Source organism: Canis aureus, chromosome 3, assembly GCF_053574225.1.
Source record: "Canis aureus isolate CA01 chromosome 3, VMU_Caureus_v.1.0, whole genome shotgun sequence".
Taxonomy (NCBI): domain Eukaryota; kingdom Metazoa; phylum Chordata; class Mammalia; order Carnivora; family Canidae; genus Canis; species Canis aureus.
In genome coordinates, this window is record NC_135613.1 from 63,590,469 (window position 1) to 63,617,197 (window position 26,729).

A 26,729-nucleotide genomic window follows, 5' to 3' on the forward strand; every position below is an offset into this window, starting at 1 on the left:
AAAAGGTAAGATAAAGCAGTATATAGTGCATCTTTCAGAGCTCTGGGCTAGAAGGAATACCTGGAAAGTGACCTTTTAAAGACTTTGGATGTCTGAAATGTCTTTGGTTCAGACATTTAGTCTAAACATTTAGTTCAGACTCTCAGCTTGACTGGTTTCATTAGGCATTAAATTCCTGTTTGGAAATTACTTTCCCCTCAGAATTTGTTGCTAGAAATTCAGATGTTGTTCTGTTTTCCACTCCAGTGTATGTGATTTTTCTCCTCATATGTCCATCAATGTCTCTCATCATCATCTTCCGATCTCTGGTTTTAGGAAAATTAATGACAGTATATCTCAATGTATCTTTTTCTCTGTTTCTTTTTAATCATAGTATAGTTGACACAAAATATAACATTAGATTCAGGTGTACACCACAGTGATTGGACAACTCTACACATTAGGCTATGCTCACCACAGGTGTGGCTACCCTCTGTCACCATACGATACCATTACAGTACCACTGACTGCATTCCCTATACTATACCTTTTACTCCCATGACTTACTCATTCCAAAAATGAATGTCTATACTTCCCACTCCACTCTGTCCCTTTTTGCCAACCCCCTCATCTATGGCAACCACCGGATGGTTTTCTGTATTTATGGGTCTGTTTCTGCTTTTCATCTTTATTCAGTTTTTTTTTTTTCATTTCTCAGATTTCACATATAAGTAAAATCATATGGTATTTGTTTCTCTGACTAACTGACTTCACTTAGCATTATACCCTCTAGGTCCTCTCGTGTGGACACAAATGGTAAGACTACTTCATTCTTTTTTATTGTTGAACAATACTGGATGTTTTAAATGTATACCACATATTCTTTACTATTCATCTATGGATACTTAAGGTGCTTCTGTAACTTGGCTATTATAAATAATACTGCAAAAAATATAGGGGTTTTCTTTGGGTAAATACCTAATAAAAGAATTACTGGATCATACAATATTTCTAATTTTAATTTTTTGAGGAACTTCCATACTGTTTTCCACAGTGGCTGCATCAATTTACATTCCTAGTAGCAACAGTGCATGAGTGTTCTTTTATATCCACATCCTCATCAACTCTTATTATTTCTTATCTTTGTGATACTAGCTATTTGGACAGGTATAAGGCAATAACTCATTGTGGTTCTAATTTTCATTTGCTTTAAAAAAAATGTCAGATCAGGTCCTCTGTCCAGTTTTTAATCAGACTGTTTTTTCTGGTGGTAAGTCCTATATACATTTTGAGTGTTAACCCCTTATCGGATATATCATTTGTAAATACCTTCTCTCATTCCTCATGTTGCCTTTTTGTTTTGTTGATAGTTTCTTTCACTGTACAAAAGCTTTATATTTTGGTGTAGTCCCAGTAGTTTATTTTTGCTATTGTTTCCTTTGCTTGAAGAGACATATCTAGAAAAATGTTGCTAAGGCTAATGCCAAAGAGATTACTACCTATGTTTTCATCTAAAAGTCTTATGGTTTCAAGTCTCACATTGAGGTCTCTATTCCATTTTGCTTTCATTTTTTTGTGCACGGTATAAGAAAATGGTCCAGTTCTCTTCTTCTGTGTGCAGCTTTCCAGTTTTCCCAACACAATTTGTTGAAAAGTCAATCTTTTCCCCATTATATATTCATGTCTCCTTTGTCCGTGTGAGTGTGGGTTTATTTCTAGGCTTTCTGTTCTGTTCATTTATGTGTCTATTTTTGTGCCAGTACCATATAATTTTGATAAATGTAGCTTTGTAATATATCTTGAAATACCTCCAGTTTCTTTGTTCTTTCTCAAGATTGCTTTGACTATTCAGGGCCTTTTATGGATTCAAGCAAATTGTGGAGTTATTTGGCTAATTATTTGGAAAATGTTGATATTTCTACAAGCATCAACTAAATCTATAGATTCAGTAGTATAAACATTTCAGCAATATTTATTCTTCCAATCCATGGCATGGTATGTCTTTCCATTCCTTTGTGTCCTCTGCAATTACTTTCATCAATCTTCTATAATTGTTCGGTATAGCTCTTTAAACTCCTTGGTTCAGTTTATTCATAACTATTTTATTCTTTATTCTTTTTGGAGCCACTGTAATTGGAATTGTTTTCTTAATTTCTCTTTCTGCTACTTTGTTATTAGTTACAGAGCAACTGATTTCTCAATTTTGTATCCTACATTGTTAAATTTATTTATTACTTCTCTTTTATGATGGTGTTTTTAGGGTTTTCCATATTTCCTATATATCATGCCATCTGCCAATAGTGACAGTTTTATGCCTTTCTTACCAATTTGGATGCCTTTTATTTCTTTTTCTTGTCTAATGGCTGTGACTAGAACTTCCATTTCTATGATGACTAAGAGTGGTGAGAATGGACATCTTTGTCTGATTTCTGGTCTTAGAGGCAAGGCTCTGAGTTTTTCACCATTGAGTATATGCTACTTGTATGTTTATCAGACATAAACATAGCATATACTCTATGGTGAAAAACTCAGGTTAATTAGGTTGGGTATATTCCCTCTAAAAATCCACTTTATTGAGAGTTTTTGTCATGAAAGGAGGTTACATTTTGTCAAATGTAACTGCAGCTACTAAGATGAGCATATGATTTTTATTCTTCATTTTGTTACCATGGTGTATTGATTGATTTGCAGGTACTAAATCATCCTTGCACCCCAGAATAAATCTTATTTGATTGTGGTAAATGATCCCCTTAAAGTACTGTTGAATGCAGTTTGCTGATATTTTGTTGAGGATATTTGCATCTATTTTCATCAGGGATATTAGTCTATAATTCTCCCTTTTAGTGGTGTTCTTTTCTGGTTTTGCTAGCCACATAAAATGTGTTTGGAAACTTTTGTTATATTTTTTTAAATAGCGGAAGAGAATTGGTATTAATCCTTCTTAAGTTGGGTAGAATTGACCTGAGAATACATCTGGTCCTGGACTTTTTTTGCTATTTTTTTGTTTACCAATTCAATTTTGTTACTAGTAATTGGTCTATTCAGATTTTCTATTTCTTTCTGATACTGTTTAAAGGTTTTATGATCCTAGAAATTTATCTATTTCTTTGAAATTGTCCAATATCTTAGCATAATTTTAGATAATTATGCTTAGATAATTTTTCATAGCACTCTCTTGTAATCCTTTGTATTTCTGTGATATAGGTTCTTTTCTTCATTTTGGATTTAATTTATTTGGTTCCTCTCCCTTTTTTTCTCAAGGATTTTAGCTGAAGCTTTATTAACTTTGATAATTTGCCTTCTCAAAGGAACAACTCCTATTTTCATTGACCTTTTCTATTGTTTTTTAATCTCTATTTCTCTTATTTCCACTTTGGTCTTTTATTTACTTTTCTCTACTAACTTTCAGCTCTGTTTATACTTTCTATAGTTTCTTTAGGTGTAAGCTTAGATTATTTGATATTTTTCTTGTTTCTTGAGTCAGACCTGTATCACTATTAGTTTTCCTGTTACTGCTTGCACTTCATCCCAAATACCACTGTATCGGATTTGTCTCCATGTGACATACTTGTTGCTTAATAACATGTTGTTTAGCCTCCATATGTAGGAATTTTTTCCAGTTTTTTTGTTTGTTTGTTTTGTTTTTTTTTGTAACTGAGTTCTAGTTTCCCGTGATTACAGTCAAAAAAGGTGCCTGGTATAATTTCCTTCTTCTTAAATTTATTGAGAGTTGTTGTGTCACCTAATATTGATCTATCCTGGAGAATGGTCCATATGCACTTGAAAAGAATATATATTCTATTGTTTTTGGACAGAATGTTCTGGATATATGTTAAATCCATCTGACCTAATGTGTCATTCAAAGACACTGATTTTCTATCTGGATGATCTATCCACTGATGAAGTGGAGCATTAAACTCGCTATTATTGCATTATGCTCAATTTCTCGGTTTATGTCTGCTAATATTTGCTTTATGTATAGAGGTGCTCCAACATTGGGTGCATAGATATTTATGATTGTTTTATCTCCTTACTGGGTTGATCCCTTTATCATTATGTGGTACCTTCCTTTGTCTGTTGTCACAGTCTTTGTTTAAAGTCTATTTTGGCTGACAGAAGTTTTGCTTCCCAGGCTTTTTTTTTTTTTTTTCCACTTCCATTTGCATGAAATTCTTTTACCATCCCTTCACTTTCAGTCTGTATGTCTTTAAGTCTGAAGTGAGTCTGTTGTAGTCAGCAGATAGATGGGTCTAATATTTCCATCCATTCTGTCACCCTGTGTTTTGATTAGAACATTTAGGCCATTTACGTTAAAAGCAATGATTGATAAATGTGTATTAATTGGCATTTTGCTTGTTTCCTGGTTGTTATTGTTTCTTTTCTTGCTCTCTTTCCTTGTGAGTGATGGCTTCCTTAGTATTATGCTTGGCTATTTTTCATGGCTACAATAGGTTTTTGCTTTGGGGTTACCATGAGGTCACATAATATCCTAAGTATACAGCAGTCTACATTAAGTTGATGGCCAGTTAAGTTTGAACACATTCTAAAAGAGCCTCATTTTTAATACCTGATTCCACATTTTATGTATATGTTGTCCTACTTTACATCTTAGTTTGTAAGTGCCCTTAACTAATTTTTTTGATGTAATTGATTTTACTACTTTAATTTTTAACCTTCATACTAGCTTTATAAGTGATTGTTCTACTATCTTTACTCTAGTTTCCTCTTATGGAATTTTTTCTTTTCAAAAATTTTTTCTAACTATGGCCTTTTCTCTTTCACTTTAGTAAGTCCCTTTAATATTTCTTCTAAGGCATGTTTAGTGATTAAGTCCTTTTATTTTTGTTTTTACAGATTTCAGAACATTCTTGGTTGCAGGTTTTTTTCCTTTGTAGCACTGTGAATATATCCTGCACTCCCTTCTGGCCTGCAAAGATTCTGCTGAAAAGTCAGATGCTAGGGTTATAAAGTTTTCAAAGTATATAACTAGTTGCCCTTCCATCTTTAATATTTGATATTTTATTTGATTTTTTAAAGATTTTATTTATTGATGAGAGACACAGAAAGAGAGAGGCAGAGGGAGAAGCAGGCTCCATGCAGAGAGCCCGATGTGGGACTCCATCTGGAACTCCAGGATCATGCCCTGAGCAGATGGTCAACGATTGAGCCACCCAGGTGTCCCTAATCTTTGACATTTTAAAATTAGATGTTTCATGGTGTGGTCCTCTTTGGGTTCATCTTGTTCAGAACTCTCTGTGCTTCCTAAATCTAGATGTAAGTTAGAGAAGTTTTCTGCTATTATTTTATCAATTTTTCTGCTCCTTTCTCTTGTCTCTTTCTGTGACCCCCTATAATGCAAATTTTTTTTTCACTTCAAGGCATCCTTACTTTTCCTCATTTTTAAAAAATTCTTTTTTCTTTTCACTGTTTATCCTAAGTGCTTTCCATTACCCTGTCTTCCAGATTGTTGATCTGTTTTTCTGCATCTTCTAATACACTACTGATTTCTTCTGGTATATTTTTCATTTCAGTTATTGCATTTGTCAACTCTGGTTCCTTTTTATATTTTCTCTTTGCTGGAGTTCTCACTGATTTTATTCACTCCTCTCTCCAGTCCAGTAAGCATCTTTATGAATATCGCTTTGAACTCATTATCAGGTATATGGCTCATCTTAATTTCATTTAGTTGTTTTTTCTGAGGTTTTGTTTTATTTCATTTGGAGCATATCCCTCTGTTTCTTCATTTTTCTTGACTTTTTGTGTTTGATTCTATGAATTAGGCTGAACAGCTACTTCTAAACTTGAAAGAATGATCTTTATATGGTCATCTATATGCATTGTATGTGCCTGGTGACTTTGGCTATCTGGTTGAAACTGTGGCTATCATAGGCTGGGAGTCCCAGGGCATTCTGAGTTGGGGCCACCCTAGAGGAGTGGCTGGAGGGAGCTGACGTTGGGTGCAGGCTGGGGAGGTCCTAGGGCTCTCTGTACAAAGGAAATGCAGGCCAGACAGCTGAAGCTGAAGTGGGTGCAAGCCAGGGACTCCCACTGCTCTCCCTCAGTACTATTCCTTCCCACTGCAGTTCATGGTGTTGGGGGAGGGGTTGGGGATGGAGCTGGTGATCCCTTCATTACCATGTCTCCATTTCTTTTGAGGTTCTCTTAGGTAGTCTATCTTTGTTGTGCTGATGCTGTTCAGTCAGCCCTCATTTCTTCAGGAAGAATTGCTCTATAAATAGGTATAGGTCTGGTGTGTCCACAGAGGAGGGGAGTTCAGAGTCTTCCTGAATCTCCATCTTGGACCACAGCTCCCATCAATGCATCTTTTTTAATCATTACAATGACCCCTAATGGAGCCTTTAAATATAGCAAGTTGTATCTTTCTTTTAGCTCTGGGAAATTTTTTTGTTATTTCTTTGATAATTTCTTATGCTTTTTCTGTATGTGTTCTTTTTCTGGATTTCTGCTTAGTTGGATATTGGATTTGGTATTGATTCTTCAATTTGTTTTCCTTTCTCTCTGATCTACTTTCTACTTTCTGAGAGTCAGTCTTCAGTATTATCTTCTCATCTTCTATAGAATTTTAAAAGTTCAGATATCACATTTTTAATTTCCAAAGGTCATTCATTATATGATTGTTTCTTTTTTACTCTTCTGTGCTCTTAATTACCATCTGAAACCTATGATAATACGAATTGATTTTTGGTTTGGGTTGTTCTCTGTATTGTTTCTGCTTCTCCAGATGTTAATTAGCTAGTTGTTGTTTTCCTGTTTATTTTGGTCTTTCACATTAAAAGCATTCAAGAAATGATTAATATGCTTGGAAGTCTCTGTGAGGCATTAAAATCTGATTGTAGGCTTTATGATAAATGTAGTGGGATTGTGTGGAATTTGGGATTTCTGCTAATCATGTCATATGCTCCCCCAATATAAATACATGCCGTGGCTTTCTCTTGGGCTAATTTGTCCAAGTACTAATGTAATCACGCCCATTGCATTACACATAGCTTCCAGCATTCTGGAAGCTGAATGGAGGAAATGAGCCAGAAATCTCACTGTTAAGTATGTAGACTTTTACTTAATCCCCCTATATACACCTGCCTAAATTTAGAACCATTTTGGTTTAATATCTCAAGGAACACAAACCTCTTATATCCTTCTAAAGTTACTTGTCCCCTCAAATCTATTCTTTCTTAGTAATGGAGCTTCAGGTAAGCACCTAACTACCCAGCTAAAAAACTTTTTTTTTCTAAAATTTCTTGCAACTATTTCTGTGTGATTATTAGGTTCTTATAGTTAGATGTATTTGTCTAATATTTGAATGGCATAAATGAAGTAGACTCCATTTTCCTATGGTAACTATTAACACTGTCAAGATTAGAATTTTGCAGAGGATGTCTCCAGTTTCTAGTTTTCTGAGTGTCACAAAATGGCCCAGTATCAGTGACTTTCTCACCTAACTTTCTAATTACCAAAAGGTATATGTAGGCATCAGCTTTTCAGCTTCCTTATGTTCAGAGGCAGGTATGGCTGTGGCCATGGCTCTGGTGATAACCTCAGGAGTGGGAGCTTTCCTAACCAGCCAGTGCTATATTTTAGGGACATCTAGAGATAACCAGTTTCGAATCTGTTCTTTTTTCCCTTTTCATTGGATCTGTAGATATATCATTCATTGTATGAAATCTCTTCTTGCTTAAAATACCTGGGGTGGTTTCTACTTCTTATTTTTTATTCTAGAAATCCTCTGTTTTATATTGCACTTGGTAGATTAATCCTCTAATTAGTTCTTTCTTTCATTCTGTGTGTATGTGTGAGTGAATCAGCCAATATTTAGATTTAGAGTGAATATGGTTGCTTCTTATCTGTACCTTTTTCATTGGAACCTGAGACTTCATTCAGCTTTCTCCTCTGTACAAAGCCAAATACCACTCATGTTTGTACTTTCCATCTTGCGCTCTTCCATTCTTTGTGTGTGTATGTTGGGAGAGGGTTATACTTCTTTTATATATTTACCATCATTTTACTATTGTTTCAGAAAAAAATGACAATAAATTCAGGCATTCAGTCTGCTGTGTTAAATTACAAGTGTTGGGCAGCCTGGGTGGCTTAGAGGTTTGGTGCCTGCCTTTAGCCCAAGGTGTGATCCTGGAGACCCAGGATTGAGTCCCATGTCGGGCTCCCTGCATGGAGCCTGCTTCTCCCTCTGGCTGTGTCTGCCTCTCTCTCTCTCTTTGTCTTTCATTAATAAATAAATAAAATCTTTAAAAAAAAACAAAAAATAAATTACAAGTCTCTTTTGCTAATTAGTTATTTGAATATCTTTTTGATAAGTAATGTATTTGGACTCTATTATGATAGCATTAGATGTTATGCCTTTGAGTACTGGAGAATGACAGTTTTGAAAAATGCAAATAAAAAAGATGAAGATTCTTTGTGTTTTTTTTTTTTTTTTACATGTTCTGCAGGTCTTGAATTTTTCCTATTTACCTCTTTCCAACTGAGTTGAAGAAATGGGACTCTGCTCGGTGTTTTTGCTTTGTGCTTCATTGCTCCATGATCTGATGCAGTTTGAAGATAGGTCCAATGAAACTATAGTTATTGAGTCAGCTAGGCAGCCTAAAATCGCTTGAAATTCAATAATTCATGCTCTGGAAATAACACTCCTGTTCAAATAAGGAAAGTAAGAATCTAACTCACTATGAAAACCGAAGGAGGATCTCTCCAAATTTGTATGCAATTTAAGATTACAAACATCTGAAAATATAGATTTTGTGGCAGTTCTATGGGATTATCAATTTGTGGGTATTAAAATTCAAGTTAAGTTATCAAAAAGAGATAGTCTTCCTGTATGTGCTCTGAAAAGTATAGGACAGAGAGCCTTACTCTGTGATTCATTTTTTTCTGCAAGCACCCATAGTTAAATATTGATGGCAAAGTGTGCTTACTGTGGATTCCATAGTCTGCGAGCCTGGTGCTTTTGAGAGAGTGCACATCCTGGCATGCATTTCCTATTTGAATGGTGAAACAAATGCCTCTTAAATTCATAAATTTCAGGATGTTAAATAGTTAAAGATGATTCAGTCCCAGTGGATTCTGTGTACATTGTCAATTCTGACCTTTACTAGCCTAAAAACACCATCTAACAGACTAAATACCAAAGAGATTTAAAATTGAAAACACTCAAAAGTTTTCCATGTCTACAAGCAGAACTTTAGAAAGAGACAATAACTAAAAGATTAGAAAAGATAATTGTAGTTAGCTCTTGTCAATTAAATAATTGCCTCACATTTTTTCACTTCTCTCTGACCAAAATTACTTATTAAAAACAAGTCCATCATTATGCTGGCCATTTTGTATAGAAAGGACAGACTTGGCAGTCTGGGTGGCTTAGCAGTTTAGTGTCACCTTCATCCCGGGACCTGATCCTGGATCCTGATCCAGAATCGAATTCCACATTGGGCTGCCTATATGGAGCCTGCAACTGCCTGTGTCTGTGCCTTTCTCTCTCTGTCTCTCTCTCTCTCTCTGTCTCTCGTGAATAAATAAATAAAATCTTTTTTTTTTTTAAAAAGGACTAGAAAAAACATTCACATTTATTTTGAAAAATGGACAATTCTCCATTGATTTCATTATTTTAATAATTACAAGCTTAATCAATTTTAAGGAATTCTATGTACTTTATTTTAAATATTTCTGAGCCAATCTCACATAGAATTAGCCTAGATAACATGTAAGGAGACAGAGTTTTAATGACTTCAGGCCCAAAGGAGGCAAGACAGCCTGAGGAAAATATTTAGAAGCTAAAAAACAGAAGCAAATGTTTTCCTTTTCTTCAAGAGTTTAACCTGCATCTTTTTGAACAATATTTTATAGCAAGCATTCCTTGCAACTTTCCGTAAAATCATGCTTCTCAAAAATACTAATTTTTGTGGGGAGAAAGGGAGTAATAGAGATGAGACAGGAGAAGAGGCTGGTAGACAAACTATGTAAATCTGATCTCTTCAATTTTGGCACTCCTGCCCCCCACAGATGACACAAGAGCAAAGTAGCAAATAACCTTGGTTAAATCACTGAAATTCTCTGATTCTCAATTTCCTTGTGGAAAAAGAAAGATTTTGATCTAATTTATTTCAAAGCTTATTTATGGTTCTAAAACATAGCACAGGTTGAAAATCCATAGATCATTCAATTTTGCTAGATGAGACTTTTACTGGCATATTTAAAAGTGTAGTATTAATGTTGTTATCAGTAATTTTTTAAAGTAGAAATATAATTCTTGAAGCACAACTCAAGTTTTCCTTTTGGGAAAACCATTAAGTCATTTGTCTTCAATGATTATTTTTCTTTTGTAAAACATAGTGTTTACTGTTTTGATGCTTTTATAAAAGATGATCAATAAAGTCAGTTATGAGGCTGACCAGACAGTATAAAATAACATACCAAATATTTATTTTCTTTAAACATCAAATGACTGGTGCAGATAAGCATTTTGATCTTTTAAAAACAGGAGGCTACAGGGAAAGTACTAGTAGGAATTTTCTGAAGCTCTTTGGATATCTTCCCCCTCATTAAGTATCTGTATGAAAAGTAAGTATTTACACTGTAGGCAGCCCAGAGTTAAGGCTCTAGAGTATAAATCTGAATTGTGACTCCCACATTTATTTAGCTGTGAGTCCTTGTCAACTGATTTAATCAAAGTCTCACTTTCCTCTTACCTGAAAAATAGACATTCATAGGCTTGCTGTGAAGATTAATGAGGTGATGATGTGAATGAATTGCTTCCAGAGAATAAGTGATTCAGTAAGCATTTGCTATTAACTTTTAAAGCTAAAAGATATTTTAGAGAGCATCTTGGTCACCCTCATTATAGAAGGCCAGGAACATTACCTTGTTTGCTAAAATTACACAGCAAATTAATCCCTTAACCAAGATGAGATTCCTAGCCTAGAACTCAGGAGAACTGGGTCTATGCACTATAATAATCTCAAGCCTCCACAACATGGTTTGTGGAGATTTAAGGTTGGTACTTTAAGTTAAGGATTACAACTTTCGAAGTGTCTAGCTTTTTAAGAGATTATATGGGGGGTAGCTATGTCTGTAAGCAGATTATGAGGTGAAGAAACAGCAGTCATCTTTATAAAAATTCCACGTTTCCCAGAACCACTCCTTAATCTCCTCCTCAAGCAAAGGTATCCACTGCTGCTTAAATGGCAAAGTGTAATTCAGCTCTTATTATGGACTGAACTCATTTGTGAATGAGTTCACACTTACCCTGAAGTGTGATGGTATGTTAGGATTAGGCAAGGTCATGAGAGTAGAGTCCTCATGAATGAGATTAGTGCTCTTCTAGGAGTTGTAAGAAAGCTGGCTTTCCTTCTCTTTCCACTTATACGAGGTTATAAGGAGAGGCCAGCCATCTGAAAGCTCCGAGGAAGCTCTCACCAGAACCAAGCATGCTGGCACCATGATCATGGACTTCCAGCATCCACAGCTATGAGAAATACATTTCAGTTGTCTATAAGCTGCCCAGACTATGGCACTTTGTTAGAACAGCACCAAAGTACAGGGCTATAGTTCCAAGCAGAGTTAGCCGTCAGATTTTTTCCTTGTTACTGGCAGAATAAACTGCTCCCTAAGAAAATGCCCACGTCCTAATGTCTGGAAACTGAGTATGTTAGGATGCTGGCAAAAATGAATTAAGGTGGGTTATCCAGTGGACCCAGTGTCATCACAAGGATCCTCAAAAGTGGAAGAGAGAGGAAAAAGAGTTAAAGAGATGTGCCAACAGAAGCAGCATTAGAAAGATGCAGTATTCTTGGCTTTATGATGGAGGAGGGAAGCAGTGAACCAAGGAATATAGGTGGCCTCTATTATCTCCTAGAACTTCCAGAAAAGAATGCAGCCATAATGACAATTTGGTTTTATCACAGTGAGACCCCTATTAGAATTCTATTCTACAAAACAGAAAGATAATAAGCTTGTGTCATTTAAGCCAAAAAGTCTGTGGTAATCTAATTAACATATATGTAATTATATACCCCTGCTTAAATTTGGAGATTTGCAAAGAAAATAGGCATTTTGTTTAAATCACGTTACTATAACTTAGTCATCAGGAAAAGGCTTTTGCTAATAAAAACTCGTAGGAATAAGCTGATTACTACTCAGTTCTGAGTCATGGCTTAAAATGGCTTTGGCTAAATTACCAAACACAGTGTTTCTTTGGGATTGCCAGATGAGGCCTGTAATCCAACTATCACACATCATTCAACATGGCTAAATTTATAAAATGAGAGTCAAGTCCAGAAATAAGATGATCTGTTCCTTCATGGGAATAACAGGATGGAGCTCTGCTCCCAGTGGCAATGTAGGAAGACCCTGAACTCACCTCCTCCATGAACATACCAAATCTACATCTACTTATAGAGCAATTTCTCCTGCAGAAGAACTGAAGGCTGACTGACCAGCTTCTGCACACCATAAGACAGACCATAGAAAGAATGGCAAGAGAAATGGAGACATGGTAAGAAAGGGAACCCCACCCTAACACTGTGAACTGCAGTGGAATGGGAGGGATAGTATTGAGGAACACTAAATAGATATGTCTGCCTTAACAAATGAAAAGTCCCAATATAAAAGGGCAACTAGAATAGAAGGAACCAGTCCTAGAATCCTGCCAAATCAGGGGGTAAGGGGAGGGTGCTGCTGGAATTCTCCCCAGTTTGAAAGGGCTGAAGAGCATCACTATTTATGTTCCCCACCCACCTTGAAAGCAGCCCTGGTCAGTGCTCACCATAGCTCCAGGCATCTTGCAGAGTTGACACAGATACAAAACATCATGGAATGCCCCAGGCTGACACCTACTCTGTGCTAGAGGTGCCCTGGCATGCCCTCTGGTGCCAGAGTCCCACAGCACCTCCCAGCCTATGCCCACTTAGGGTGTCTTATATGTGGAGCAACCTAGAAAGCCCCAGCCTTTGCATGTCATAGTTCTAGCCATACTGCCAAACAACACCCTGTAACACACAGGCCCATGCATACCTCAGCTCCAGCTCCCTGTTAGGGTAACCCCTGTATGGAGTGCCCCCAAATCAAAGACATACTGCCTTGCATGTACCTCAGCTTCAGAGCTCCTACTTGGATGTCTGTGTGAAGAGTCCCAGGATCCTCCCCTTTGCAACCCCTGGAGCTCCACTTGTCCTGCTGGGGCAAACTCTGCACAGAGAGACTAGAAATGTCTCAGCCTGCACCCATTGCAGCTCCATATATGCCACCAGGGAAGCCCCAGCATGAAGTACCACAGAACCCCCAATAACCCCCAATCTACCACAGCCAAAACTCCAGCCCACCAGTCACCAAGCACGCGCAGTTTATACAGGCACAATACACAAGGCCATTCCTTCACATTTAAGAGAAGTAGCTTTTCTGACTAATTCACAGAAACAAACATAGAAAGTCAAACAAAATAAGGAAACAGCAAAATGTTCCAAATAAAAGAACAAGACAAAACCTAAGAAAAAGAATTAATATATGAAGATAAGCAATCTAGCTTATAGAAAGTTGAAAGTGATGGTCAAAAAGTGCTCACCAGACTGGAGAGAAGACTGGATGAACTCAGAACTTCAAGAGACAGACAATATAATAAAGAACCAAAATTGAAAAATACAGGGAATCAAAGTGCATTAGTGAACACAAGTTAAAGCACTTTGAGGACAACAAGTGAACAAACATTCACATTATAAAGGTCCCAAAATGAGAAAAGAGAGAAATAAAAAGATGGAAAACTTCCCTAACCTAGGGAGGGAAACAGATATCTGGGTCTAGGAAGCACAGACAGTTCCAAACAAGAGGTCCACACCATGAAACATAGAGAATTTAAAAGCAGCAGTGACAATTAACTAGTTATGTGCTACATAAGCTCTAGAAGACTATCACCTGATTTTTCTAGAGAAATTTTGCAGGCCAGAAGGGAGTGACATGATATATTAAAGTGTTGAAATAAAAAAGTAAAACAAAAACCCTACAAACAAGAATGTTCTACAGTGGCAAGACTGTCATTCAGAATACAAGGAGAAGTAGTTTCCAGGCAAAAGAAATTAAGGACTTCATCACTAAACATGCCTTAGAAGAAATGTTTAAGGACTGATTCAAAGGGAAAAGAAAAGACTATAATTCAAAGAAACTTATGAAAGGAAAAACTTTCATGAATATAAGCTAACATAAAGGTAGTAGAGCAATAATTTATAAAGCTAGTATGATGGCTAAAGAAATAAAAGTAGTAAAATCTATTATCAAAAAATTAGTTAAAGGGACTCACAAAATAAGATGTAAAATAGGACAACATATAGATGAAACGTGGAGGCTAGCAATAAAAGTGAAGTTCCTTTAAAATGTGTTCAAACTTACCTGACCATCAATTTAATATAGACTGCCGTCTACTTATGATGTTATATATGAGCCTCATGGTCATGAAAAAAAACAAAAACCCATAATAGATACAGACAAAATAAAGCCAAGCATAATACTGAAGAAGTCACCAATCACAAGGGAAGAGAGCAAGAGGATAAAAAAGGAATAGAGAAGAACTACAAACAACCACAAAACAGTTAACAAAATGCCAATAAGTACATACCTATTAATTATTACTTTAAATGAAAATGGTCAAAATGCTCCAAACACCCAATGTGACAAAATGGATGAAAAAACAAGAACCATGTACATGCTGTATACAACAGTATCGAGAGATAAAGAAGGGCACTGCATACTGATAAAAGGATTAATCCAACAAGATGATATAATAAATGTAAACATCTATACACTCAACATGAGAGCACCTAAATACATAAAGCAAATATTAACAGACATAAACAGAGAAATTGACCATAAAATAGAAATAGTAGGGGACTTTAACACCCCACTTACATTAATGGATGGAACACCCGGGCAGCAAATAAATAAGGAAATGGTGTCTTTAAATGCCACATTAGACCAGATGGACTTGATAAATATATACAGAATACTATCCAAAAACAGCACACGTAAGCTCTTTTCAAGTGCAAGTGGACCGTTTTCTAGGACAGATCACACGTTAAGCCACAAAACAAGTCTCGATAAATTTAAAACTGATATCATATCAAGTCCCTTTTCTGATGGCAATTATATGAAATGAGAAAGCAATTCAAGAAAAAAAAATCGTGGGTGGGGGGACCCATATGGAGGTTAAACAACATGTTAGTAAACAACCAAGAGGTCAGCAAGAAATCTAAGAGGAAGTTAAAAATACATGGTGAAAAATGAAAATGAAAACACAATGGTCCCAAATCTTTGGGATGCAGTGAAAACACTTTTAAGAGGGAAATTAATAGTGATAGAGGCCTACCTCAAGAAACAAGAAAAATCTCAATCTAACCTTACACCTGACAGAACTAGAAAAAAAGAACATATGAAGGCCAGAATTAATAGGAGGGAAATAATAAAGATCATAGTGAAATAGAGAGTAAAAAGAATAATAGAAAAGATCAGTTAAAGCTAATTCTTTGAAAAGATAAACAAAACCAGGAGGCACCAATTTGTTACTATAAGCAATTATGCTTTTGAGGAAGAAGAAGGTACTGAGGAGGAGGAAGCTGACTTGTGCCTGATCTTGCCTGCCAAGAAGCAAGGAGGGTAGGCTCTAGCCTCCTTGGTCAGCTATTTGCCTCCCACCTGTATCATGCATCGGGTTCCTGTACAAGTTTCAAGAAATTTAAATATGTCTTCTCTGTTAAGAGGGGTGGGTGAAGTCTTGTGCTGGTGCTAGGAGAGAGGGTAGTCCTATCCTTCATAGGACCTTGGTATTTTTCTAACCTTATGCCATACCTGGGGCTTCCCTTTTCTCTAGGAACGGGAGAAATTCTGAACTTCTATCCTTGCCCTCTTTCCCCAATTACCTATGAGATCAGGGAGCAGCATTTGAAGCTCAGGACTACACATTTTAATTCTTTTTACGTTTTTGCATAAAGGTTGAAATAAAGTCATGTGGATTTTTTTTTGGGGGGGGAACACCTTTAGCCAGACTCATCAAGTAATACAGAGAGAGGGCCCAAATAATTAAACTTAGATGTGAAAAGATTTTAAGAGACTATGCCCCCCAAATTATATGACAACAAACTGGACAACTGAGACAAATGTATAAATTCCTAGATATAGACGATCTCCCAAAACTGAATCAGAGAGAAATAGAAAATCTGAACAGAATGATTATTGATTTAATTTTCTTACTAATGAAAAACAGAAAAAAAAAATTGAGGACCAGGTAAATTCACAGATGAATTCTACCTAACATTTAAAGAAGAGTTAATACCTATTCTTCTCAAACTATTCCAAAAAATAGAGGAGTAAGGAAAACTTCCAAATGCATTTTACAAGGACAGCATTACTCTGACACTCAAACCAGACAAAGACACCATAAAAAAGAAAATTGCAGGCCAATATCTCTGATGAACGTAGATGTAAAAATACTCAACATAATATTAGCAAGCCTCTTTCAACAATACATTAAGGGATCATTCAGGGGGCGGTGCAAGATGGCAGTAGAGTAGTTCCTCAACTCACCTGGCCCCACCACTTACCTAGATAACTTTCAAACCGTCCTGAACACCTATGAATTCAACCTGAGATGTAAAGAGAGAACAGCTGGAACGTTACAGAGAGAAGGGTTTTCACTTCTAACAAGGTAAGAAGGTGAAAAAAAATAAATAAAAAAGAATCAAGTGGGGGAGGGGAACTGGGACTAGCAGGGCTAAAGCAGAGCGGCAAAGGCCTCCAGGACAGGAAAGCCCTTAAAAATTCGATCTGGAGTTTTCCTTGATGGAAAAGTGCTCAGCAGGAAAATCGGGCAGAATCATAGGAGGGGCGGTGGAGCCTCAAGATTCCCAGAGTCACTCTTATAGTAACCAGGGGCACCTGGGGGAAAGAAAGCTCACTGAAAACTGAGGTCCAATATCAGTAAAGTGCTGGAGCGCTGCAGCCCTCGGGGCATTTGGGAGAAGCCTGTGTGTCAGGTGGGCTGGTTCTGGAGCTGCCTTTACCCTGGAGGCTGACAACGGAGGGATATGGCTGTACTCTGTTACCTACAGGAGCGCCCCGGGTGCACAGGCCAAGTGACACAGAGCCCCAGACAGGCAGAGGCTGGGAGGGCACAGGACAGCGAGGACTCTCTCGCATCGGAGTGCCCCGCAAGCTGTGCAAGTCAGCACTCCCCGTGCCCGGAAGCATCTAGGCCAGTGTGGACTGGGAGACTATGGTAGTTACTGCAGGAGCTGACTACAGGGCTGGAGAGCTGGCCGCTGCCAGTGGTGTTGTTTCTCCTTGTGTCACCGTGTGCCTGGGAGGGGTGGGGCCACCAGGGGACAGAGGCCTCACGGGGGTAAACAGCTCCCATTGAGGCAGGCACCTGGCAGGGGGGCAGGGCAGCTCCCTCAGGTGCACACACCTGAGAGTCCACAAGCAGGTCCTCCCCCAGAAGAACGGCTAGAACAGGGGAAGAGCAAATTTACTGAACAAGCAGCACTAGAAAACCCCAGAACTGAGGCAAAATAGTGTATAGAACTAGAGGGTCCTTTTTTCCCTTTTCTTTCTTTTTCCATTATGATTCGTTTTTATATCAGACTAAAAAGTTCCAATGTTTTTTCTCGTTTCCCACTTAATTACAATATTTTACCAACTCTTCATTTTTAAGTTTTTTCCTTTTTGACTTTCATACTCCAATAATTTCATGTCTTAGATATACTTTTCACTTCCAGATTCACTTCAAAATATGCAATTTAATTTTGGTAGATATACAAGATATGGGTATTTGTTTTTTCTGCCTCGTTTTGTTTTACAATGGTGGAAATTAGAACCTTCTAAAACACGACCAACGTACACCCAGAACCAACTGGAATACCATGCTGCTCCATTCTGTGGGATTATTTTACTCTTCCCATTCTGACTCCTTTTTTATCTTGTTTATGTTTTCGTGGTCAGTGTTGGGGCTTTATATAAGTATTGCTGGTTTATATAAATTTGGGATTGAGCATCTTCTAACATACAGAACAGAATACACTCAGAACCAAGAGGATCACCCTCTAGGACCCCTCAGGTAGACTACATTCTCTCTCTTACCACTTCCTCATCACCACCATCCCCCCCTTTTTTTTCTTTATCTTTTCTTTACTTTTTTTTTACTTCTTTTTGTTTTTGTTTTTTTTGCTTTTTATTTTTACTACTTTGTTTTAAAATATGTTTTTCATTTTAGTGGTCCTTTTATTTTGTCCTCTTCTTTTTCTTTTGTTTTCTGGTCTTTGATGTCTTCGGAATCATCTAGGGTGTATTTTGCTTAAGTCGTGGTTGATATTTTTGACTCAGTCACTCATACAGCCACTCTACACTGGACAAAATGATTAGAGAGAAGAATTCACCACAAAAGAAAGCACCGGAAACAATACTCTCTGCCACAGAGTTATAGAATTTGGATTAAATACGATGTTAGAAATTCAATTCAGAAGTATGATTATAAAGCTACTGGTGGCTCTGGAAAAAAAGCATAAAGGACTCTAGAGATTTCATTTTTGCAGAATTGAGATCTAATCAGGCCAAAATTAAAAATATATTAAATGAGATGCAATCCAAACAGGATATTCTAACTGCTAGGGTTAATGAGGTAGGAGAGTGAGTGACATAGAAGATAAGTTGATGGTAAGGAAGGAAGCTGAGGAAAAAAGAGAAAAACAACTAAGAGCCCACAGGCAAAGGCTTAGAGAAATAAATGATAGCTTAGGAAGGAAGAATTAATGTCTAATTGGGATTCTAGAAGAGGCTGAGAGAGACAGAGGATCACAAAGGATATTTGAACAAATCATAGCTCATCCCAAATCTGGGGAAGGAAACAGGCATTCATATCCAAGAGATAGAGAAGACCCTCCAAAAATCAATAAAAACCATTCAACAAATTGGCATTTAATAGTAAAACTTGCAAATTTCAATGATAAAGAGAAAATACTTAAGACAGCAAGAGACAAGAGATTTTTAACTTATATGGGGAGAAATATCAGATTAACAGCAGACCTCTCCACAGAGACCTGGCAGGCCAGAAAGGGCTGGCAGGATATATGCAGGGTACTAAATGAGAAGAACATGCAGCCAAGAATACTTTATCCAGCAAGGCTCTCATTCAGAATAGAAGAAGAGATGATAGACAGAAACTGAAAAAATATGTGGCTACCAAGCCAGCTCTGCAAGAAATATTAAGGGGGACCCTGTAAAAGAAGGAGGAAGTCCAAGGAAACAATCCACAAAGACAGGGACTGAATAGGTAATATGGTGACAATAAATTCATATCTTTCAATATTCACATACTCTGAATGTGAATGGGCTAAATGACCCCATCAAAAGATGCAGGGTTTCAGACTGGATGAAAAAGCAAGACCCATCTATTTGCTGTCTACAGGAGACTCATTTTAGACAGAAGGGCACCTACAGCCTGAAAATAAAGGGATGGAGAACCATTTATCATTCAAGTGGTTCTCAAAAGAAAGCTGGGGTAGCAATCCTCATATCAGATAAATTAAAGTTTATCCCAAAGACTGTAGTAAGAGATGAAGAGGGACACTATATCACACTTAGAGGGTCTATCCAACAAGAGGAACTAACAATCATGAATATTTATGCCCCTAATGTGGGAGCTGCCAAGTGTATCAATCAATTAATAACCAAAGTAAAGAGATACTTAGATAATAATATACTAATAGTAAGAGACTTCAACATGGCACTTTCAGCAAATGACAGATCTTCTAAGCACAACATCGGTCCTTACATGATATACTGGACCAAATAGATTTCACAGATATATACAGAACTTCCCATCCAAATGCAACTGAATACACATTTCTTCTCAAGTGCATACGGAACTTTCTCCAGAATAGATCACGTTCTGGGTCACAAATCAGGTCTCAACTGATACCAAAAGATTGGGATTGTCCCCTGCATATATTCAGAACACAGTGCTTTGAAATTAGAACTAAATCACAAGAAGAAATTTGGAAGAAACTCAAACACATGAAGGTTCAAGAGTATCCTACTAAAAGATGAACGGGTCAACCAAGAAATTAGAAAATAATTAAAAAGATTCATGGAAACTAATGAAAATAGGATACAACCATTCCAAATCTTTGGGATACAGCAAAAGCAGTCGTAAGAGGGAAATACATCACAATACAAACCTCCCTCAAAAAATTGGAAAAAAACCTCAAATACACAAGCTAACTTTGCATCTAAAGGAATTGGAGAAAAAAAAAAAACAAAACAGCAAGTAAAGCCTACCCCAAACAGAAGAAGAGAGATAATAAAGATTTGAGCAGAACTCAATGAAATAGAGACTAGAAGAACTGTAGAACAGATAAACAAAATCAGAGGCTGGTTCTTTGAAAGAATTACTAAGATAGATAAACCCCTAGCCAGCCTTATTAAAAAGAAAGAGAAAAGACTCAAATAAAACCATGAATCAAAAAGGAGAGATCACAACCAATACCAAGAAAATACACATGATTTTTTAAAAGTATTATGAACAACTATATGCCAACATATTAGACAATCTAGAAGAAATGGATGCATTTCTGGGAAACCACATATTACCAAAACTGGAACAAGAAGAATTAGAAAACTTGAACAGACCAATAACCAGCGAGAAAATGGAAGCAGTCATCAAAAACCTTCCAAGACACAAAAGTCCAGGGCTAGATGGCTTCCCAGGGGAATTTTATCAAACGTTTAAAGAAGAAACAATACCTATTCTAATAAACATGTTTTGAGAGATAGGGAGTGAAAACTTCCGAACTTGATTTATTAGGCCATCATTACCTTGATTCCAAAACCAGACAAAGACCACCAAAAAGGAGAATTATAGTCAATATCCCTAATGAATACAGATGCAAAAATTCTCAACAAGATACTAGCCAATAGGATCCAATGGTACATTAAGAAGATTATTCACTATGACCAAGTGGGATGCAAGGGTGGTTCAACACAAACAATCAACATGACAGATCACATCAACAAGAGAAAAAACAAAAACCATATGATCCTCTCGATAGATGCAGAGAAAGCACTTGACAAAATACAGCATCCATTCCTGATTAAAATTCTTAAGAGTGTAGTGATAGAGGGAACATTCCTCAGTATCTTAAAAGCCAATTGTGAAAAGCACACAGCGAATATCATTCTCAATGGGGAAAAACTGAGAGCCTTTCCCCTAAGATCAGGAACACGACAGGGATGTCCACTCTCACCACTGCTATTCAACATAGTACTAGAAGTCCTAGCCTCGGCAATCAGACAACAAAAAGAAATAAAAGGCATTCAAATTGGCAAAGAAGAAGTCAAACTCCCCCTCTTTGCAGATGACATGATAATGTACATAGAAAACCCAAATAGACTCCACCCTAAGATTGCTAGAACTCATAAAACAATTCAGAAATGTGTCAGGAGTGCTCGCTTCGGCAGCACATATACTAAAATTGGAACGATACAGAGAAGATTAGCATGGCCCCTGCGCAAGGATGACAGAAATGTGTCAGGGTACAAAATCAATGCCCAGAAATCAGTGGCATTTCTCTACACTAACAATGAGACTGAAGAAAGAGAAATTAAGGAGTCATTCCCATTTACAATTGCACCCAAAAGCAGAAGATACCTCGGAATAAACCTAACCAAAGAGATAAAGGATCTATACCCTAAAAACTACAGAACACTTCTGAAAGAATTTGAGGAAGACACAAAGAGATGGAAAAATATTCCATGCTCATGGATTGGAGGAATAAATATTGTGAAAACGTCTATGCTACCCAGGGCAATTTACACGTTCAATTTACACGTTTGAATTTCTATCAAAATACCATGGACTTTCTTCAGAGTTGGAACAAAGAACCTTAATATTTGTATGTAATCAGAAAAGACCCTGAATAGCCAGAGGAATATTGAAAAAGAAAACAATGCCGGGAGCATCACAATGCCGGATTTCAACCTGTATTACAAAGCTGTGATCATCAAGACAGTATGGTGCTGACACAAAAACAGACACATAGATCAATGGAACAGAATAGAGAACCCAGAAATGGGCCCTCAACTCTATGGTCAACTAATATTTGACAAAGCAGGAAAGGAAAAACTATCTACTGGAGAAAGGACATTCTATTCAATAAATGGTGCTGGGAAAATTGGACAGCCATATGAAGAAGAATGAAACTAAACCATTCTTTTACACCATACACAAAGATAAAGTAAAAAATGGTTGAAAGATCTAAATGTGAGACAAGAATCCATCAAAATTCTAGAGGAAAACACAGGCAACAACTGTTTTGAACTTGGCCACAGTAACTTCTTTCAAGATACATCTATGAAGGCAAGGGAAACAAAAGCAAAAATGAAGTATTGGAACTTAATCAGGATAAAAAGCTTCTGCACAAAAGGGACAGTCAACAGAACTAAAAGGCAAACTACAGTATGGGAAAAGATATTTGCAAGGGACGTATCAGATAAAGGGCTAGTATCCAAGGTCTATAAAGAACTTATTAAACTCAACACCCAAGAAACAAGTAATCCAATAATGAAATGGGCTGAAGATATGAACAGAAATGTCACCAAAGAAGACATAGACATGGCCAACAAGCACGTGAGAAAATGCTCCACATCCCTTGCCATCAGGGAAATACAAATCAAAACTGCAATGAGATACCATGTCACATCAGTGAGAATAGTCAGAATTAAGAAGACAGGATACAACAAATGTTGGAGAGGATGTGGAGAAAGGGGAGCTCTCTTGCACTGTTGGTGGGAATGTGAACTGGTACAGCCCCTCTGGAAAGCTGTGTGGAGGTTCCTCAAAGAGTTAAAAATAGAGCTACCCTATTGCACTGCTGGGGATTTACCCCAAAGACACAGATGCAGTAAAAAGCCAAGACACGTGCACCCCAATGTTTATAGCAGCAATGTCCACTGTAGCCAAACTGTGGAAGCAGCCACAATGTCCTTCGATGGATGAATGATTAAAGAAAGCTGAATACTACTCAGCTATCAGAAAGGACCTAGAACTAGAAGCACCCATAGAACTAGAACTACCCATAGTTCTACCCATAGAACTAGAACTACCCAAAGCAACCATTTGCTTTGACATGGATGGAACTGGAGGTATTATGCTGAGTGAAATAAGTCAATTGAAGAAGGTCAATCATCATATGGTTTCACTCATACATGGAACATAAGAAATAGTGAATGGTATTATAAGGGAAAGGAAGGGAACTGAGTGGGAAAAATTAGAGGGAGACAAACCTTGAGGGACTCCTAACTCTGGGAAATGAACAAAGGATTGTGGAAGGGGAGGTGGGCAGGCGGGATGGGGTAACTAGGTGATAGGCACTAAGAGGGCACTTGATGGGATGAGCAGTGGGTGTTAAAGTATATGTTGGTAAATTGAACTTAAATGAAAACAAATGTAAATAAACAAACAAATAAATAAATAAATAAATAAATAAATAAATAAATAATCAATCATTCACCAGAATCAAGTAGAATTCATTTCAGAGATGCAAGGATGGTTCAATATCTGCAATCCAATCAATAGGCACACCACAATAGCATTGTGGATGGTCATCTTAGTAGTTACAGAAAAAGCATTTGATGAAATTGTATATACTTCATGATAAAAATCTATGAAGTAGTTTTAGAGAGAACATACTTCAACAAAATAAAGGCCATGTATGAAACAAACACACCTAACATCATACTCATGGTGAAAAACGGAGCTTTTCCTCTAAGATCGGGAACAAAACAAGAATGTCCACTCTTGGCATTTTTATTCAATGTAAAGTCCTAATGATACAGTCAAATGACAAAGAAATAAAAGTCATCCAGATTGGTAAGAAAGAAGTAAAACTTTCAGTACATCAGATGACACAATATATAAAACCCTAAAGATGTCACCAAAACCTATTAGAACAGTTAAATGAATTCAAAATGTGGCAAGATACAAAATTAACAGAGAAATTAGGTGCATTTCTGTACACTAATAACAAAGTAGCAGAAAGAGAAATTAAGCAAACAATTCCATTTACAATTGCAATAAAAAACGAATCAAATACCTGGGATGAAACTGAACCAAGGAGGTGAAAGACCTATACTCTGAAAACTACAAAACACTGATGAAAGAAATTCAAGACAACACACCAAAAGAAATGGAAAGATACACCATGTTCATGAAATAGAGGAATATTATTAAAATATCCATACTACCCAAAGCAATCTGAAGATTTAATGCAATCCCTATGAAAATACCATAGCATTTATTACAAAACCACAACAGATTATCCTAAAATTTATATGGAACTACAAATAATCTTGAAAAAGAACAAAACTGAAGGTAACACACTCATAGATTTAAAGATATACTACAAAGCTATAGTAATCAAAATAGCATAGATTAATAATAGAACTGGATACAGACACCAGATATACACCCATATTCACATGGTTATTTGATCTATGACAAAGAAGGCAAGTATATACAATGGAGGAAAGACAGTTTCTTCAATATATACTAGTGGGAAAGCTGGACCACTTTCTTACTTCATACACAAAAACTTACAATTCACTGAAGATCTAAATGTGGGACCCAAATCCATAAAACTTTTAGAAGAAACTCAGGTGGTAATCTCTTTGACATCAACTTTATCATCATTTTTCTACATAGGTTTTCTCAAGCAAGGAAAACAAAATTAGAAACATGAAGTAGCAGAACTACATAAAAATAACTTTTTACACAGTAAAAAAGGCAACCTACTTGATGAGAGAAGGGATTCACAAATTATTTACCTGATAAAGGGTTAATAACCAAAATAAAGAACTTCTACAAGTCAAAATCAAGCAAACAAAGATCTGATTTTAAAAAGTGGGCAGAGGACATGACTGGACATTTTTTCCACAGAATACATACAGATGCCAACAGACACATGAGAAGATGCTCAACATCACTAATCATCTGGCAAATGTAAATCAAAACCACAGTGAAATATTACCTTATACCCATAAGAATGGCTTGTATTAAAAAGACAAAAAATAAGTGTTGGTAAAGATGTGGAGAAAAAGAGAACCTCGTGCAATATTGGTGGAAATGTAAAATGGTGTAGACACTATAGTAGACAGTATTGAGATTCCTCAAAAAATTAAAATTAGAAATATCAAATGATTCAGTAGTTCCACTACTAGGTGTTTACCCAAAGATGAAAACTTTAATTCCAAAAGATATATGCACCCCTATGTTTACTGCAGCAATGTAAATGTCCATTAATAGATGACTGATTAAAGAGGATGTTGTATATATCCAAATGAATATTATTCAGCCACAAGAAATAATAAGATCTTGACCCTTGTAAAAACATGGATAGACTTAGAGTGTATTATGGTAAGGGAAATAAAACAAAGACAAGTGCTATATGATTTCACTTATATGTGGAATGTATGAAATAAAATAAGCAAATGGAAAAACAGAAATGGGCCTATAAATATAAAGAACAAACTGGTAGTTGCCAGAGGGTAAGGAAGGGAGGAAATGGGTGAAGGAAAGTGGTAGATACAGGCATCCAGTTTTGGAATAAGTTACAGGGATGAAAAGTATAGCACAGACAATACTGTCAGTAGTATTTTAATAGTGTTGTATGGTCCTAGACGGCAGCTACACTTGTGGTAAGTGTAACATAGACTTGTTGAGTCACTATGTTTTACACCTGAAACTAACGTAGCATTGTGTGTCAACTACAATAAGAAAAACAATGGGATGAAGCAATTAAATGAATTTTGACTATGTTCAAAGTATTAGGTAATTTATCAACAACATATTTAATCTGAACAATAATTATTAAAAACAGGTACTAATCTTAAAGGAAAAAACTGGGTCCAAAGAAATTTAGGCACTAAATTTCACACAGATATCAAGCTTTAGAGCCTGGATTCCAACCTCAGCACTCTGATCATGGAAATTGTGCCCTCAAATCATTACCTTATCCTATCCATTGCAGATCCCCTAATATGATGAGCTCTACATATAGCAGTAGTTAGACGGTGACTTGGTTTTAACAGAAAGGGACTTTCACAGTGAATGAAAAATAGGTATTTTGAAAAGCCTAGAAGCAGATCAACTGTAAAATGAGAAAAGCAAAAATGTTTGAAGGTTAAGGAAAATTTCCTATCACAGTAATTAAAGAGTCTTTGCACATTTTTAGTTTGCAATTAGCAAGCAAATCAATTTTGCTCAGGCAAATCATTTGATAATCGTGCCATTTCAAAATTTGCTAAACTATCCTTAATGTAATCAATTATTTTAGTTTCATAGATCAGTAACATAATGATAAGAGACAAGTGTTTATCATGTGTGCACTATTTCAAAACTGGGATGAGTGAGAATAAAGATGGGTGGGTATAAACTTCACATTTATTGGAGAAAAAGGGGGAAAACATCAAACACGGAAAACTAAAAACTAATTAACTGTTTCTTTTTTTTCCCAGAAATAAAACAAGTAATAAACTGCTCTAGGTGGAGAAGGAATGGTCCTTGGCCATTATTGCATGCAACAAAGATGACTCACACATGAAAAGTCTAAAAATGAAGACTATATAGAAGTTATGACTCTGAATTTTAAATTTTTAAATTTTATTCCTTATGTCCACAAAATTCTGAGAAAATACCC

General features: G+C 36.5%; 1 protein-coding gene and 1 non-coding gene across 8 annotated transcripts in view; one reads left to right on the forward strand and one right to left on the reverse strand.

The window, feature by feature from the left end:
* The window catches only part of GUCY1A2 (guanylate cyclase 1 soluble subunit alpha 2), a 425,713-nt gene that overhangs the window by 104,789 nt on the left and 294,195 nt on the right, over positions 1–26,729 (reverse strand). The window lies entirely within an intron of this gene.
* Positions 21,480–21,583, forward strand: LOC144311670 (U6 spliceosomal RNA). Its single transcript, XR_013377253.1, has one exon. It is a non-coding gene; the product is annotated as a U6 spliceosomal RNA (small nuclear RNA).